Source organism: Amblyomma maculatum, chromosome 3 (genome assembly GCF_055883805.1).
Source record: "Amblyomma maculatum isolate TAMU_Amacu chromosome 3, ASM5588380v1, whole genome shotgun sequence".
NCBI lineage: Eukaryota > Metazoa > Arthropoda > Arachnida > Ixodida > Ixodidae > Amblyomma > Amblyomma maculatum.
Window position 1 is genome coordinate 112,919,232 of NC_139346.1, and position 15,819 is coordinate 112,935,050.

The window sequence follows — 15,819 nt, forward strand, 5'->3', positions numbered from 1 at the left end:
TTTTATAAATAAATCAGGTGCCCACAGAAACAGGTGGGACAGATACTGCACCTGAATACTGAATATGCGTCCGCTGCTATACCTTCTGCATGCTTCTTGCGAGTCCGTAATTATTTGTGTAGTAGCCTCCTCCCCCTGCTGGGTGATTGCCGCTTCCTCATCCTCGAGAGTGCTGTGGCTCTCGATCGAGGCGCAGATTACTATTTCCTTATGCTCGTTATCAACCACGCTGGCTAACGCTCGGCATTGTTTTTTGTATGTGGTTGCGTCGACGTACAACATGTTTTTTTTCCCTGCGAAGCTTCCCTGCGATCTTGCCTCCCTTCTAGCCTTGTGTATATTCGGATGCATGTTTTTCGGAATCAAGTTGACCTTAATGATCTCTCATAACTCCTTCGGTATACTATGCTCCCCGTGCTATTTATTTCTGTGCAAACATCTCTCATGCCCCGTATATTCGGCGTGTTCCTTCCCGTTTTCGTCTGTATGAGTTTTTTTTTTCTTTGCGTTAAGGTGGGGCCTCGATGGGCTCTTGCACAGTGTTGTTTCCAGGATTTCCTCCAGTTGTTCCTTTTCCTGTTCGAGCGCAATTCGGTAGGGGACACAATATAAAATGCGACTTACAACGAGGGCCTGTACCAGCCTGAATGTGTCCTCCTCGTGCATTCCTCGTCTTTTGTTGAAGATTCTTGTGATCATTCGCGTGATCTGCTCTGTGGTATTTGCTAGCTGCCTGATTTTTTTATCTATAGAGCAGTTGCTTTGTATCCGCATGCCGAGGAATTTGATGATTTGCGACACTTCCGGGAACTTCTTCTTCCCTATGTAGACTTCTATGAAGTTGTGCAGATCGTACCCTCTTCTGTGGACTCCTAGCACCTCAGATTTCTCCGGAGATCATTCAAGTCCGCAATGTCGGGAGTATGCGTTGACAGTATCTGCTTCCTCTGCAGACAGTCTTGTTTTTCTCCTAAGGATCCCCTGGTCACCCAGATCGTGATGTCATCAGCGTAGATAGCTTGCCTGGGTCTTTCAATTTTTTCGAGTTTCTTTGCTAAGCCGATCATAACAATGTTAAAGAGCATAGGGGATATCACTGAGCCTTGCGGTGTTCCCTTTTTGGAGGTCGGGAAGGTGTCTGTCCTGATGCCGCCTATTCCAACGGTGGCTGTTCTGTTACTCGGGAAGGCTTTCACGTAGCTGTGTATTGCTGTCCGAAAGCTAAGTTGCAGAGTGCCCTGCGAATGACATTGTCGAATGCCGCTTTAAGGCCGAACGCGAGCAAGATGTTTTCTCTGTATTTCGAGACAGTGTTAAGAACCTCCTCCTTGATCTGCAGGAGGACGTCCTGTGCTAAGAGGTGTCTTCGGAATCCGAACATAGTGTGCGGCATGAGGCCGTGGTCCTGCAGGTGGGTCTGCAACCTCAGAAGCACAATGCTTTCGTATACCTTTCCCAAACATGATGGTAATAAAATGGCTCGTAGATTTTCCAGGCTAGGAGTTTTTCTGGATTTAGGAATCATTACTAATTCTGCATGAGACTAGCCTTTCGGAACGGTCCCCTGCTCCCAGTGTGTGTTGATGAATTCAGTAAATCTGTTGATTGAATTCTCGTTCAGGTTCCTTATCATAGCTTTGGTAATGCAAACCTTGACTGGGGTGGTGTTTTTTGTGGCAGACAACCAGCAGACGAGCTGCGCTCGAATTTCGCATTAGGAAGTACCGTAATCATCGACAATTGTTTTTCTTTCTTCTCTATTTTCTCTTCTGTCCGCACGAGGCAGCGTAGATGGCTCAGCTACAGAGCCAGTAGCAGACCCGTACATTTTCTTTTCCTTTTTCTACATTCGCAACAACAACAAGGTGATAATTTTAGGTCACACACCCACGAAGAAATGTTAAATAAAAAAATAAAAAAATCATAGGGGGCACTTTGTACGACCAATGTGTAGTGTGCCTCGATGCGCGCCCTCGACGCGCGTGCCACAGAGCGGCGGAGGGGGGCGCGCGCATCGAGGCACCCTACTAATGTTTTGCGGTGGTCTGAAGTCCTCCACTAAGGCTCCTTTCTTGTCTTTTTTTTAACCTTTCCTCCTCGTCCGTACGGCACGGCACCTCTATATCTTTTTTTTTTCACGCCCACCTTCCTCCTCTTCCTTACGGCTCGGTGAAGGTGGCCACGGAGGATTGCCCCGCAGCGGTGGTGCAATGGTAAGACGTCCGACTACTGTGCCAGAGTACCCGGGTTCGATCCTGATCGCGGCGGCTGCGTTTCGATGGAGGCGAAACGAAGAGGCGTCCGTGTGCTGTGCGATGTCAGCGCTCGATAAAGATCCCCAGGTGGTCGAAATTACTCCGCAGAACTTCACTACGGCTCCTCTTTCTCATTATCTACTTTCCCTCCCACCATCCTCCTATTACTTATGGTATGGTTCAGGTGTCCACAGAAAGAAGTGTGGCAGATACTGGGCCTTCCTCTTCCTGTGTACCAATTATAATTATACGTGAAAAGCAGAGGATTGTGTAAGATACATATGCCTTTTCTTTTTAGAGCGCAGCTCTTTGGCGTCCGTTCCTGGGTTTCGCGTCGGCGTCGTCGTCGGCCTCGTAACCAGCTTCGCCCCCCTTTCATCCCCCCAGCGCTAGCAGCGACCGACTTATACCGCTGGATGCCGCTGACGCCGCTAGAGAGTCAAGATAACGTGACTGCATAGAACATCGTCGCCGCCATGCAGAAAGAGGAGGAGGAGGGGGGGGGGGAGAATCCCCCCCCCCTGTTCCTGTGTGGCGGATAGGGTGCTCTTCAGTTGCCGACGCGCCGGTTATTTCACGTAGGCCCCGGCACGTCGACGAATACGTGACCACCTTCCCACGGCTAGACCTGGTTCTTGGCGCTGCGGAAGCGAGGGTGTCATATTATTTGCGTCGGCATCGGCGGCGTTGTCCCTGAAACCAACTCCGCAGCTGGGGTTGACTCACTATCGGCGTCAGCAGCATCAGTCAGTCGCTGCTATCTCTTCCCTCCTCCCTTTATCGCGTCGTCCGCTTGCTGCGCGCGCTTCTGCCCCCATCGTTTGCCGCTGGGTGTACACGCCGCCCCCCTCCCCCCTCTTCCTGCGAGTCTCCGGTTGTCAAAGCGCCGGCTCGAACTTCCTTTCTTCGCTCCTCCTCCAATGCAACCCCTGTGCGGTGGCAGTCAGAGAGCTAGATCGGTGGCGGCGGATCTGTATATGTGCACCGCCCGAGCCGAAATTGCCGCTGCCATTCGCCACTGCGAAATTATCTGCCAGTTCTTTCTGAGCCATGAGCGAGACGACCGGTGGAAGTCCTCCGTCTGCTGCTGCTGCTGCTGCTAAACGAGCTGCCAGAGAAGAGGCCCAGTGCCGTCGCCGCCAGAATCCAGAGCAGTAAGCGAGGCTGAAGCAGAAGCTCATCGCCGCCGTCGAGAAGACCCTGCCGTTCGCACCGCCGAAGCGGAGGCTCATCGCCACCGTCGAGAGCAACCAGGTGTAAGCGAGGCTTAAGCAGAAGCTCATCGCCGCCGCCGAGAAGGGAGTCTTTGTTAAAGGAATAGGTGTGAAAAATAAAAAAAAAAATCTGTGATAGCGCATACATGTGTTGCTCGATTTCTTTGCCTCAATCTATCGAAAAGGTGAAACAGCTTATTGGCTGCGCTCAAATTTCGCATTAGGAAGTAACGTAATCGTCGGTAATTTTTCTAAGTCAATCTGAAACGCCGCTGATGTCTGCTGTGCAGCTGTGTGATGCGGTGTTCGAGGAAGCACCAAATAAGTGGTAAGACGTTCGACTAGTGTGCCGGAGTTCCCGGGTTCGAACCCGACCACGGCGGCTGCGCTTCGATGGAGGCGAAACGAAGTGGCGTCCATGTGCTGTGGGATGTCAGCGCACGTTAAAGATCCCCAGGTGGTCGAAATTACTCCGTAGCCCTCCACTACGGCTCCCCTCTCTCTCTCTCTCTTTCCACTTTCAATCCCACCTTCCTTCCTTTCCTTGCCCCGCCGGGGTGCGTATTTGGGTTTGCTCGGTGCGGTGGCTCCGCAAGGGACAAAACGACAGAAGAGACGAAGAAAGCGGGCTGTTCCGACTAGCATCTACCGCCCCCAGGAGCCGAGCAGCCTAGCGATTAGCGGCGCATGCTTTTTCAATGGGCGTCATGCTGGACGCGGCACTAGCTTGAGAAAGCCTATACTACTACTACTACTATAGCTACTACAACTACTACTACTACTACTATTATTACTATTATTATTAATATTATTATTGCTATTATTATTATTAGTAGTAGTAGTAATAGTAGTAGTAGTAGTAATAGTAGTAGTATTATAGAGGAAGATTCGTTTCACGAAGTTGCCACTGAATTGTCTGTATGTAACGGGCGAATTAACTGGCCAAATATCTTCACAGTTTTAATTATTATAATAATAGTAATTGATTCACAGGAAGGGAAAGGCGCAGTATCGGTCACACTTGTGTCTGTGGACACCTGAACCGCGCCGTAAGGGAAGGGATGAAGGTGGGAGTTTACGTGGAAAGAGAGAAAGAGGAGCCATAGTGGAGGGCTACGGAGTAGTTGAGGTGTCCACAGACACACCTGTTACAGATACAGCGCCTTTTCCTTCCTGTGAACCAATTATTATTATTATTATTATTATTATTATTATTGTTATTATTATTATTATTATTATTAATATTATTATTATTATTAATTAAAACTGTGAAGATAATATTTAGCCAGTTAATTCGGCCGTTACCTACAGACAATTCAGTGCCAACTTAGTGAAACGAGTCTTCTTCTATACTACTACTACTACTACTAATAATAATAATATTAATAATAATCATTAGCAGAGAAACATTACTTTGTGTATTATTATTATTATTATTTAGTAGTAGTAGCGGGGGTAGCCACGATCAGAGTTCTCGGAATGTTGATTCAGAATAATACGCAGAACACAGAAACTATACGCCGGCTACTCGTCACGGCGCACCAGATAGGTGGGCTGGTGAGACGCATGGTCACACGTCGCAGGGGTATGAGAGAAGCCGACCTGTGCAGGATCATTCAAGCCTTTATGATAAGCAGAATCATGTACGCTTGCCCGTACTATCATCTGCGTCGTAGGGACGAACATGTACTTAATAGCATAATTAGAACCGCACACAAAGCGGCCCTTAGCTTACCAGTATACGCTAACTCAGATCGACTACTGCAGTTAGGAATTTTTAACACGCTACTGAACTAATTAAAGCCCATAAGACAGCACAAGTGACCCGCTTGTCACGCAGCCTTGCGGGACGCGTAATTCTCGACAAGCTCCACATACACCCCACTGAGGAGGTGTGCGCAACATCCCATTTATCGGCTGACATAACTAGTAGACTAGTTGTTAAACCAATAGCCAAAAACATGCTACCAGGTAGACATGATGCTCGCAGGAAGACAAGGGCACAGACCCTTGAGAAACAGTGCGAGGACGATCCACAAGCAGTGTACGTGGATGCAGCTCAACACATCAAAAACGGAGCATACGTGGCATTTATGGCCACTCCAAAGTCAACCTTCATTAACGCCATAACATTCCATGCTAGCTCCATATGCGAGGCAGAGGAAGTAGCTATCGCACTGGCCATCGCGTATCCCCGCACCAAAACTATTCTAAGCGACTCAAAAAGCGCCGTTCAAAATTTCGCCAAAAATTCTGTAAGCGCACTCGCGGCGCGAATTCTGCGCAACCGATCTCTCAATCACAACATCTCGTATGGGTTCCGGCTCACGCGGGTAACTCCGGAAACGAAGGGGTCGACCGTCTAGACCGAGGCTTAACCAACCGGGAGACGGGAGATCTATCGGGAACGGACGCGCCTGTCGAGGCACCGCGCACATACGCGGAGGTAACAAACTTTTATCGCGAGCTAAGATGCACGTACCCCGCCCCTCACCCCGACCTCGACCGGGCGCAAGCCACGACACTCAGACGCCTACAAACAAAGGCCATTCTTAGCCCCTACCGATTATCGTTAATTACGAACGAAGAATTCAACCCTGCATGCCGGCACTGCGGTGACGGGACGCAGGCCACTCAAGACCATATACTGTGAGAATGCGCCAGCAATCCCCCTCCAGACACTCTTGCCAGCTCCCACAGCGGTTGGTTGGTTGGTTGGTTCGTAGGAAGGGAACGGTGCAGTATCTGTCACACTTGTGTCTGTGGACACCTGAACCGCGCCGTAGGGGAAGGGAGGAAGGTGGGAGTGAAAGTGGAAAGAGAGAAAGAGGAGCAGTAGTGGAGGGCTACGGAGTAATTTCGACCACCTGGGGATCTTTAACGTGCGCTGACATCGCACAGCACACGGACGCCTCTTCGTTTCGCCTCCATCGAAACGCAGCCGCCGAGGTCGGGTTCGAGCCCGGGTACTCCGGCACAGTAGTCGGGCGTCTTACCACTGCACCACCCCGGTGGGGCCCTCAGCGGAGAAATAGGACAAGCTGTTGGCCAGCCCAAGAAATACTACGCAACTGGCCCTCGTCACGCGAGCTCAAGAGGTCGCTCCCGACTGGAGGCCACCCTAGACTCGCCCCAGCCCGAAATAATTCCTTTCATTTCGTGGCAATAAAAGTTGTTACCACCTGCCGGAGTTCCCGGGTTCGAACCCGACCTCGGCGGCTGCGTTCCGATGGAGGCGAAACGAAGAGGCGTCCGTGTGCTGTGCGATGTCAGCGCATGTTAAAGATCCCATGTGGTCGAAATTACTCCTTAGCCCTCCACTACGGCTCCCCTTTCTCTCTTGCCACTTTCACTTCCACCAACCTTCTTTTCCTTACGGCGCGGTTCAGGTGTCCACAGAGCAAGTGTGACAAATACTGCGCCTTTCCCTTGCTGTGAACCAATAACAACAAAGGTGCCGCGCTGACGCCTGGACCGAACGCCCGGAGAGGTCAGCCTCGTATATGCGTGAATCGCCTGGTGACGTCATCACCAGCCGTCATGCCTAACCGGATGGAACGTCAATATGGCGTCCTTACCGGTTATTAGCGATGGCCGGATGTGGCGTCACCGGCCTATGACGTCACATTACTATGACGTCATTTTCATATATCTCATTACTCTTAGGCATGACTAAGGTCTAAGTATTACTAGTTTAATGCGTTGCTAACTAGCCTATCATCATCACCACTATCATCCTCACTTTAGAGAAGAACAAAAAAGGGCTACTCGTAACCTCTCAAGCCCCGTGTTATAGTGAACTAGAACGCTAATTCTAGTTCACTATACCCCGTGCCAATCAACTCTTCTGCGAAGCAAGGCTGTCCGATGTCTCCCCTTCTTTTTGCTCTTTACCTGCACCCACTTTATTTGAGTGTTTCACGTAACATTAGAGTTCATGGCTTCCCTCTCCTTGAAATAGAGGTTAAAGTGGTTGCATACGCAGATCTTGCGTTTTTCTGCACTGACAAACCAAGTATAGAAACGTTACAGAGAATACAACAATTTGGCATCGTTTCAGTGCCTGCATATAGGTGCTCTACAGCGCCCCTATATGCAGGCGTGGAATGGTCATGTGCGCCCCCTAAATATCTTTGCGTTCCACTGCATGCAATTAGGTCAAGTGCACTATACTGGAAATAGACTGTTCCAGTCGTTCAGCTTTAGGCTAATACGTTTGTTCGGTTTTCAACCTTCGGTCGGGCGCAGGCCTGCAACATGTTTCTGGCGACAAGAAATTAATACATGCTTCAGGTCCTCCACTGTTTTTAACCGTTTCGATGAGATAACCTATTGAGACCTGTTTGTGTAGGTGGGCTCCGTTGAGTGAACCGGTTTGAGAGGCAGTTAGTTGCTCGTTTCTTCTTTCGCGATTGTTTATATCCGATTATTGGAACATTCCTGCAAGTTAATTTCATTATTTTTCTTCACAACGTAGTGGTGTCTTCAGATTTTGCTGACAGCCAATATTTACTAGGATTTATGCAGGAAGTTTATGCTTCGGTGGTGTGGTGTTTGACAGTACCGTTCTCGAATGAGTATCTGAAATGCGCAAGAGTCTATACAAGCAATTGATAACAATGCTTTTCCGCCACCATTGGATCGCTCTTTATACTTTGGTATTAAGGGACATGACGTGTCAGAGAGGGTGCACAAAATGCCGCTTTCTCCTTGCACGAAACCATTTTTTCCTAAGTTTCACACCGAAGCTCTACCTGTTACCCCATGGCTCCATAGGGAAAACATTTTTGTATATCTTGTAAACTACCATCTGTTGCATGTGCATGAAACCACTGAGCATTGTTTCATTAATTTCAAAGACGCCATTCTCTTTTGGGACTTGCTGTAAGGGACTCTAAAGAAAGACTTTGTTCTGTAATTCGTAGAGTGGCATATGGCTGTTACACAATCTGTACGAAGCATATGACTTTTTTTTCTTATTGGACCGCATAGCGTCTGAAAGACACGCATATTGGATCGGAACACTGAACCAGTTTTTCTACCAAGAGTGAATTTCAGTAAAATGAAGCTGCAACGGAAAGACAATTGGGAAGAAAATGACTTTCAACCTTTTCTGCTGGTGACAGTGTGTTTATCTTTGCCTACATTTTAGTTGTTTTCTGTTGTGCAGCTCAGCAATGGTGAGTGCTTTTAAATAGTCACTGTCATTAGCCCTCTCTACACATACCCCCTTGCAATAAACACCATCTCTCAAAATATTAAAAATACCAGGCGTGGCGTTGTTGGTAAAGCGCACTGCTGGGGAACCGATTGTTAGAGGTTCGATTTCTGTGGAGACGTTTTTTTTTTTTTCATGAAGGGACTGGTTGTTTGGTTGCACAACTTTTATTTCCAACGGAAAAAGGCGTCCTCTTCCCCGCCTCCGGCACGCGTGCTGGGGAAGACGGGGAGTCATGCGCCCCTCGGATTGTTGTTGTTGCGGCAGTAAGAAGAAGGAAAAGAAAATACACGGGCCTGCTACTGGCTCTGTAGCTGAGCCATTTCCACTGCCTCGTACGGATAGAAGAGAAAATAGAGAAGAAAGGAAAGAAGAAGAGAGAGAAAAAGATGCGCGCCTCAATAACAGCCGTCGTCTACATCGAGACAGTGGCGGGTGCAATGACGGCCTACAAAAGAAAATTCGGTGGCTGGCTAGCCCCCGCAGCAAACGGCGTTGACCTACCGTCCCAGCCCCGTAGGGCGTGGAACTTCCACCAACCGTGCTGCCGCCCTTCACCACCTTCTCGGGACGGTAAAATCGCTGCATTGCGGCCAATGTAGCTTTCGGTATAACAATAATGGTTTCATAGGAAGAAAAAGGAGCAGCACGTACGTGAAACATTTGTTTCTGTGGATAACTGAGCGCGCTTTAACGCAAGGGAGGAAGATGGATTTAAGTTGGAAGGATTTAAAGGGGAGACGTAAAGCTCAGGCATTTTATTTTCCCCTGCAGATTCTGCAGTGATCTCGGAACTTCTTTTTTCTCGATTTGGGATTAATATGATCTGCGATAACTTCCATTCTTCGATTATTCGGCCTGCTTCACAGTATGTCTTCATGTGTTCCTTATAAGGCCAGCTAGTGATCTGCCATATAAATTTCTGAGTATCGTTTAGCGCATGTTCTTTAATCCCATATCCGAATTTGTTTTCATATTGTTCATCTTTGCGATTTTGCGACACTCTCCGTAAGGCTATCTAGGCCGGGTTTGCGTTACGCTGATAATGTAGGAAGAATTCTATTTCTGCCTCTCCAGCGTATCGCTGTTTAATGTCATTCAGGTAGTTCATAAGATCCTTCTCTGAGCCGTTGTAGTTCTGCTCTGGTCTCTAAGTTTTGGCTGTTGGCCAGCTTCCTTCCTTCCGCAAATAAGCTACCTGAGCAATTGCCAAGCATTTTGCATATACACAAGCTCCCTTGCATCTCACGCTATACAGTGATTTAGCCGTAGCACCACGTTTAACCGTGGTTGCACTGCTCTTAGTACCCCTACATAGCAACCACCTCCTCGCCATCTGGCCTGCATACGACCAGAGCCATTGCCTAGCAAGCACTGCAGCTGCCGACGGCGCACGCTCGCAGCGCCATCTGGCATGTCGTCACACCGCTGGGCCGGTCTCCGCATGAAAAAAGGAACGCCTCCACAGGGAATCGAGCCTCCATTTCTCGGATCCCCAGCAGAGTGCTTTACCACAGCGTCCAACCCAGGATTGCGAATAGCGCATCATAATTTTCCTTCTGTAGCATGAGGATGATAGTACTGATGATGATAGGCTAGTCAGCGACGCATTTAATATACTTATTATCATTAGTCGTGACAGAGATGACTGTTACTATGATGTTGTTAACATTATTTTTCCACCGATGTCGGAGGCCTCCTACTCCGTGATTCCGTTCTGAGCAGCGTCATCTGGCGACAGATAGCGGAAATATTGTAAAAATGAATAAGAGTGCATTTAAAGCCTGCCATGCTTGTTGCTTCAGTGGCGCAATGGATTAACATTGTTTACCTGAGCACGTAGTGCATATATTGTATGTTCAAATCTTGTATTTGAATTATTTTTTAAATTCCAACATTAAAATAAGCTACCAATATCTTTCTTGAGGGGTGTTCCCCTTTAGGTTGCATCATGTGATGTTTTTACTTCTTAACAGCAACAGAACCAGCCGTGAATACAGCCACGAGAAAACAGCATGACAACGCTAACACTATTTAATTATTCTCAACGTAATCATTTCCTGCTTTTGGTGACTGTATGTTACCTTTAGGGTACCTTCAGACACCCCTCTCGGTAACAATCGCCGTTTAACCCAATGAGAGGCAACCAGTCACCAGTTGCGGTACCCTACCGTTGAGGAGACGGAATACGCCTCCTACTCCCCGCCCCCGGCACGCAGGCCTATCGGATGGAGGCCGGGGCTCCGTGACCAAAGACAGGCGAAACGACAGTGTTTCGTTGCGGCTTCAGCCGCCAGGCGGATAGCATGCTGGTGGTTAGCCGGGGACTCGCTCCGCAGTAGCAGTTCCCAGGCTTCTCTACTATTTATGTTTTGGCTGGCGCCAGGGGAATCAAGGCATTGCCAGATTATATGATCCAGAGTACCCATTTATACGCAGGTTTCGCATTTATCGTCCGCCTCTTTCTCTAATTGCGTGTGGAAAAGCCACACGGGACATGGAAAATCCCCAGCTTGCAGGCGCCGCCAAGCGATTGCCTCCTCGTTATTTAGTGTCCGGTCCGTTAGTGGCAGGGACCTTCTGCTAAGTCTGTAGTGTTCTAAGATTTCCTTTTACGTTTGCAACCTCTCGACCACCCCATCGTAATTGGGCGGCTCTACGGCTGCCCGGAAGTGAAGAGATCGGGCTAGCTAGTGCGTCACCTTGTTTCCGGGGATGGATTCGTATCGGGGGTCCAAATAATTCCAATCCTTTCAAGTTTTCATTTCTCTAAACTTTTGGCTTTCTCCTTTGAGACCCTCCCTTTTTCAAAGTTCCAGACAGCCGTTTTGCTGTCATTAATAATTATTCTGGCTTCTGTTCCAACGCAAGCGAGTGCTATCGCAACTTCAGCCTTGTCTACATTACGGCTTCTAACGGACGCGGCAGCGGTGGTTACGCTGCGGCCGTTCACGACCGCGGCGCTCGCAAAGAAAGCGGGGAGAATGAAGCCAGGGGAGGTCGCCTACGTGTACGCGGCTAGCAGGAAGTCAGGGTCGGCCCCTGACTTCCTGCTAACCGCGTACACGTAGGCGACCTCCCCTGGCTTCATTCTACCCGCTTTCTTTATTCGTGTGCGCGGCTAGCAGGAAGTCAGGGGCGGCCCCTGACCCTGCTAGCCGAGTACACGTAGGCAACCTCCCCTGGCTTCATTCTACCCGCTTTCTTTGCGAGCGTCTCGGCCCTTTTAAGTGGAAAAAGAGAAAGGGGAGCCGTAGTGGAGGGCTCCGGAGTAATTTCGACCACCTGGGGATCTTTAACGTGCGCGACCTCGGCGGCTGCGTTTTGATGGAGACGAAACGAAGAGGCCTCCGTGTGCTGTGCGATGTCAGCGCACGGTAAAGATCCATAGGTGGTCGAAATTACTCCGTAGCCCTCCACTACGGTTCCTCTTCCTCTCTTTCCACTTTCACTCCCACCTTCCTCCCTTCCCTTACGGCGCGGTTCAGGTACCCACAGAAAACATGTAAGGCAGTTACCACGCCTTTCCCTCCCTATAAATCAATCACGTGGCTCGGATACAGAGCCAGTAGCAGGCCCGTGAATTTTCTCCTATCGATGAAGAGGTCAGGAGAGCGGGCCTAGAATGCTCTCCTGAAAAATCGGAGCTTATATTCATAAAGGCAAATTAAATGCGCCCTTGACGACAGTCATTATACGGGGTGTGGTAGTAACAGAGGTTCGAGGAGGAGGAGGAGGAGGAGGAAAACTTTATTAAATGAGCGAGTTCGGACCCTTCAAGGGCCCAGGGCCACCGCACGGCCCTCACATTACGTGCATGTGTCCAGGTCACGTAGGGCCATGGCACTGGCACCCCGGTCCACACAGTTGTATGTCCAGGTCCTTCGACGTAAGGAGGGCCTCCCATTCCTCCCATGATCCGATAGCGGGCTGTCCCTGCGGGGGAGGATCGGCAGGGCAGCCGAAACGGATGTGGTCCAAGGTGGCGTGCAACTCTCCACAGAGGGTGCACTCAGGGGAGACGGGTCGGTAGTATGATAGGCGTTGAGGGGTGAGAAGCGTTCGGGTTTGAAGACGCCTCCAGAGGATTTGTTGGGAGTGCAACAGCTGGGAGTGGGGAGGGGGATAGAGTCGACGGGCAAGGCGTGCTTGCTGTGTGAGCTCAGAAAATTATGTGCCCGCTCCCTTAAGAAATCCCGGCATGGGTCGACATTTGCCCGGCTAATAAGTCCTCGGGCTATGTTATCGGCGGCCTCATTTCCGGGATTGCCAGAGTGAGCCGGCACCCATATAAGCTCGATACGCCTGTCAGAATTCAGCGTGCACGTTCTCAATATTTGCCACGCGGGAGGATGGACGCGTCCGCGGGCAAAGTTAAGTATGGCTGTTTTGGAGTCGCTAAGTATGTAAGCCGCATCTGTTTGGGTGATTGCTAAGGCTGTAGCCACTTCCTCTGCTTCTTCCGAGTTACAGGAAGGGTCTATGAAGTGAGTGAGTGGGGGGGGCTGCTGGATTATAGGCCACAGCTACCGAACGGTCTGAACCACATGCGGCGTCCACCCAGCGGACATCCTCTGCAGTCCCATAGTGTTTATGGAGAGCTTTGGCTCGCGCGACGCGGCGGGATTGATGGTGTTCTGGGTGGACGTTCTTAGGAAGAGGTTTGAGGATAAGCGCTGAATGCACGGCCTGAGGGAGAGGGTTTAACTCTTCAGCATGTGCGGGTATGCGAAAGCCGAGAGTGTCCAGTATATGTCGTCCTGTTTGCGTGCCAGCCAACCGAAGCTACTGTGTGTACCGATGTGTTTCTATAAGTTCTTGTATATTGTTGTGCATTCCTAGTTTTAAGAGCCTGTCCGTGCTAGTGGTCTTCGGTAGGTTGAGCGCTGCTTTGGTAGCCATGTGGATTAAGGCGCTGATTTTATCTTTGTCTGCACAGGAGAGGTTCAGGTAAGGAGAGGTGTAAAGAATGCGACTGAGCACAAAGGCATGTAGTACCTTTAAATTGTCAGCTTCATCTAGGCCGGCTCGTGAGTGCGAAACCCTTCTCAAAAGATGGATGACGGAGTAAGTAGACTGTTTTAGTGCCTTCAGGGTAAGGTCGTTTTTCCCCGTGTCCTGTCAGTTCAGACCAAGAATGCGGAGTTTGGGGGTTTGTGGTATGGGAGTATCGTGCAGATAAATTGTTATGGGGGCGGTAGGAACACGCCGCGGCCGTAGTAGAAAGAGTGCTGACTTTGTCGGGGAGCATTTAAGGCCAATTTTTTCCATGTGGGTAGATATAGCTGTGGCCGCTTCTTGAAGTGTAGATTCTATGTCTGCATCCGAGCCGTATGTGGTCCAAACCGTGATATCATCCGCATAAATGGTGTGTCCCAAGTGTGGGATACTGCTTAAAGCCTTTGCCAGCGGGATCATGGTAATATTAAAAAGGAATGGCGACAACACTGCGCCTTGCGGGGTGCCAATGTTACCAAATGTGAAAGAGGGGGTCTGTATATCATCTATATGCAGGGAGGCGGTGCGTCCGTTCAGGAAGGCCCGGATATAGTTATAGGCCTTAGGCCCTAGCTGCAGCTCTTGAATGCCTTGCAGGATAGCACTGTGCGTGACCTTATCAAATGTTTTGGTGAAGTCTACTGTCAGTATTGCTCTGGTGTGGTGTGGCATATCATTGAGGATAGCATTTGAAATCTGTAGTACGGCGTCCTGCGCCGATAAATGAGCTCGAAAACCTAGCATGCTATGGGGATACAGTCCATGGAATTCCATGTGTTGTGTAAGACGGTTGAGGATGACATGCTCAAAGAGTTTCCCCAGACATGATGTCAAGGAGATGGGACGGAGATTTTGGGCATTTATGGGCTTGTTTGGTTTAGGAATGAATATTATTTTACCGTGCTTCCATTCATCCGGTAGCTGCCCCGCTTCCCAGCACTCGTTAAAGTATTCAGTGAGCAGGGAAATAGAACGGTCATCTAGGTTTCTGAGCATGACATTGGTGATTTTGTCCTCTCCAGGGGTTGAGTTGCGTAGCTTAAGGATGGCTGATCTAACTTCGATCTCCATAATGGCGGCATCTAGGGAGGGTTGATCAGGGCCTATGTAGTTTGGATAGGATATTGTTTGGCCCACAGTAGTATAAGTTGATTGCAGTTGGGCTAAGAGCGATTGCTGACTACATCGATGTTTATGGATAAGCCTTTTGAGAGTAAGCCGAGTTTCCTTTTTAGTTTTTGTGGGGTCTATCATGTGTCGAAGAAGATGCCAGGCCCTGGAGGAGGAGAGATTACCTCGCAACCCATCGCATATTTGGTGCCAGTTATGTTTACTGAGGGCGGCGCTGTGCTCCTCTACTTGCTTTTGAATTTGCGCCAGTTTAAGTTTAAGCTTTCGATTATGCTTATGTTCTTTCCAGCGCGCAAGGATACTCTTCTGTGCTTCGAGAAGGTGCATTAACCTACTATCTGCAATGAGAGTCTCGGGGGGTGGTGTCTAAAGTTTGCGTGAAAGCCTGGACATCCTCCTTGAGCTGTGTCATCCATGTGTGGAGGTTAAAGGGGGTCTTTAATGTTCTGGCCTCTCTGTGCTTACGCAGATTATCCCAGCTAGTTTGCCGGACACGGTACATTTTAGCTTTTTTGGCAAAGTCAAGCTCTATAGTTATTATATAATGGTCACTGCCCAGGGCCTCATTCGAGTTGCTCCATACCAGTGTTGGAAGGTTTCGGCCGAATGTAAGATCAGGGCTAGTATCGGTGGTGACACTATTGCCGATTCTTGTGGGTGTGCTGAGATCATTATATATAGAGAGGCCCTGCATCTGAAGGGTGTTGTGTAATTCCGCTCCTCTCTTGTTGGTGCGCATGTAGCCCCAGTCTACATGTGCGCACTTAAAGTCGCCTATAATAATGAGGGGGTCCTTTTTTGCCACTGTGGATGCAGCTTTAATGAGAGCAATTAATTCGGCAATCGGCTGTCTCGGAAGGAGGTAACAGTTAAGGATGAATAGGGGATAGGATTTCTGAGCAGACGGGATTAATTCCAAATGTGTGTGAGCCACCGGGGAGTGTAGTTCGTGACAAGTGTATGAAATTAAGTGTTGAACATACGTGGTAACCCTAGGGTTGGG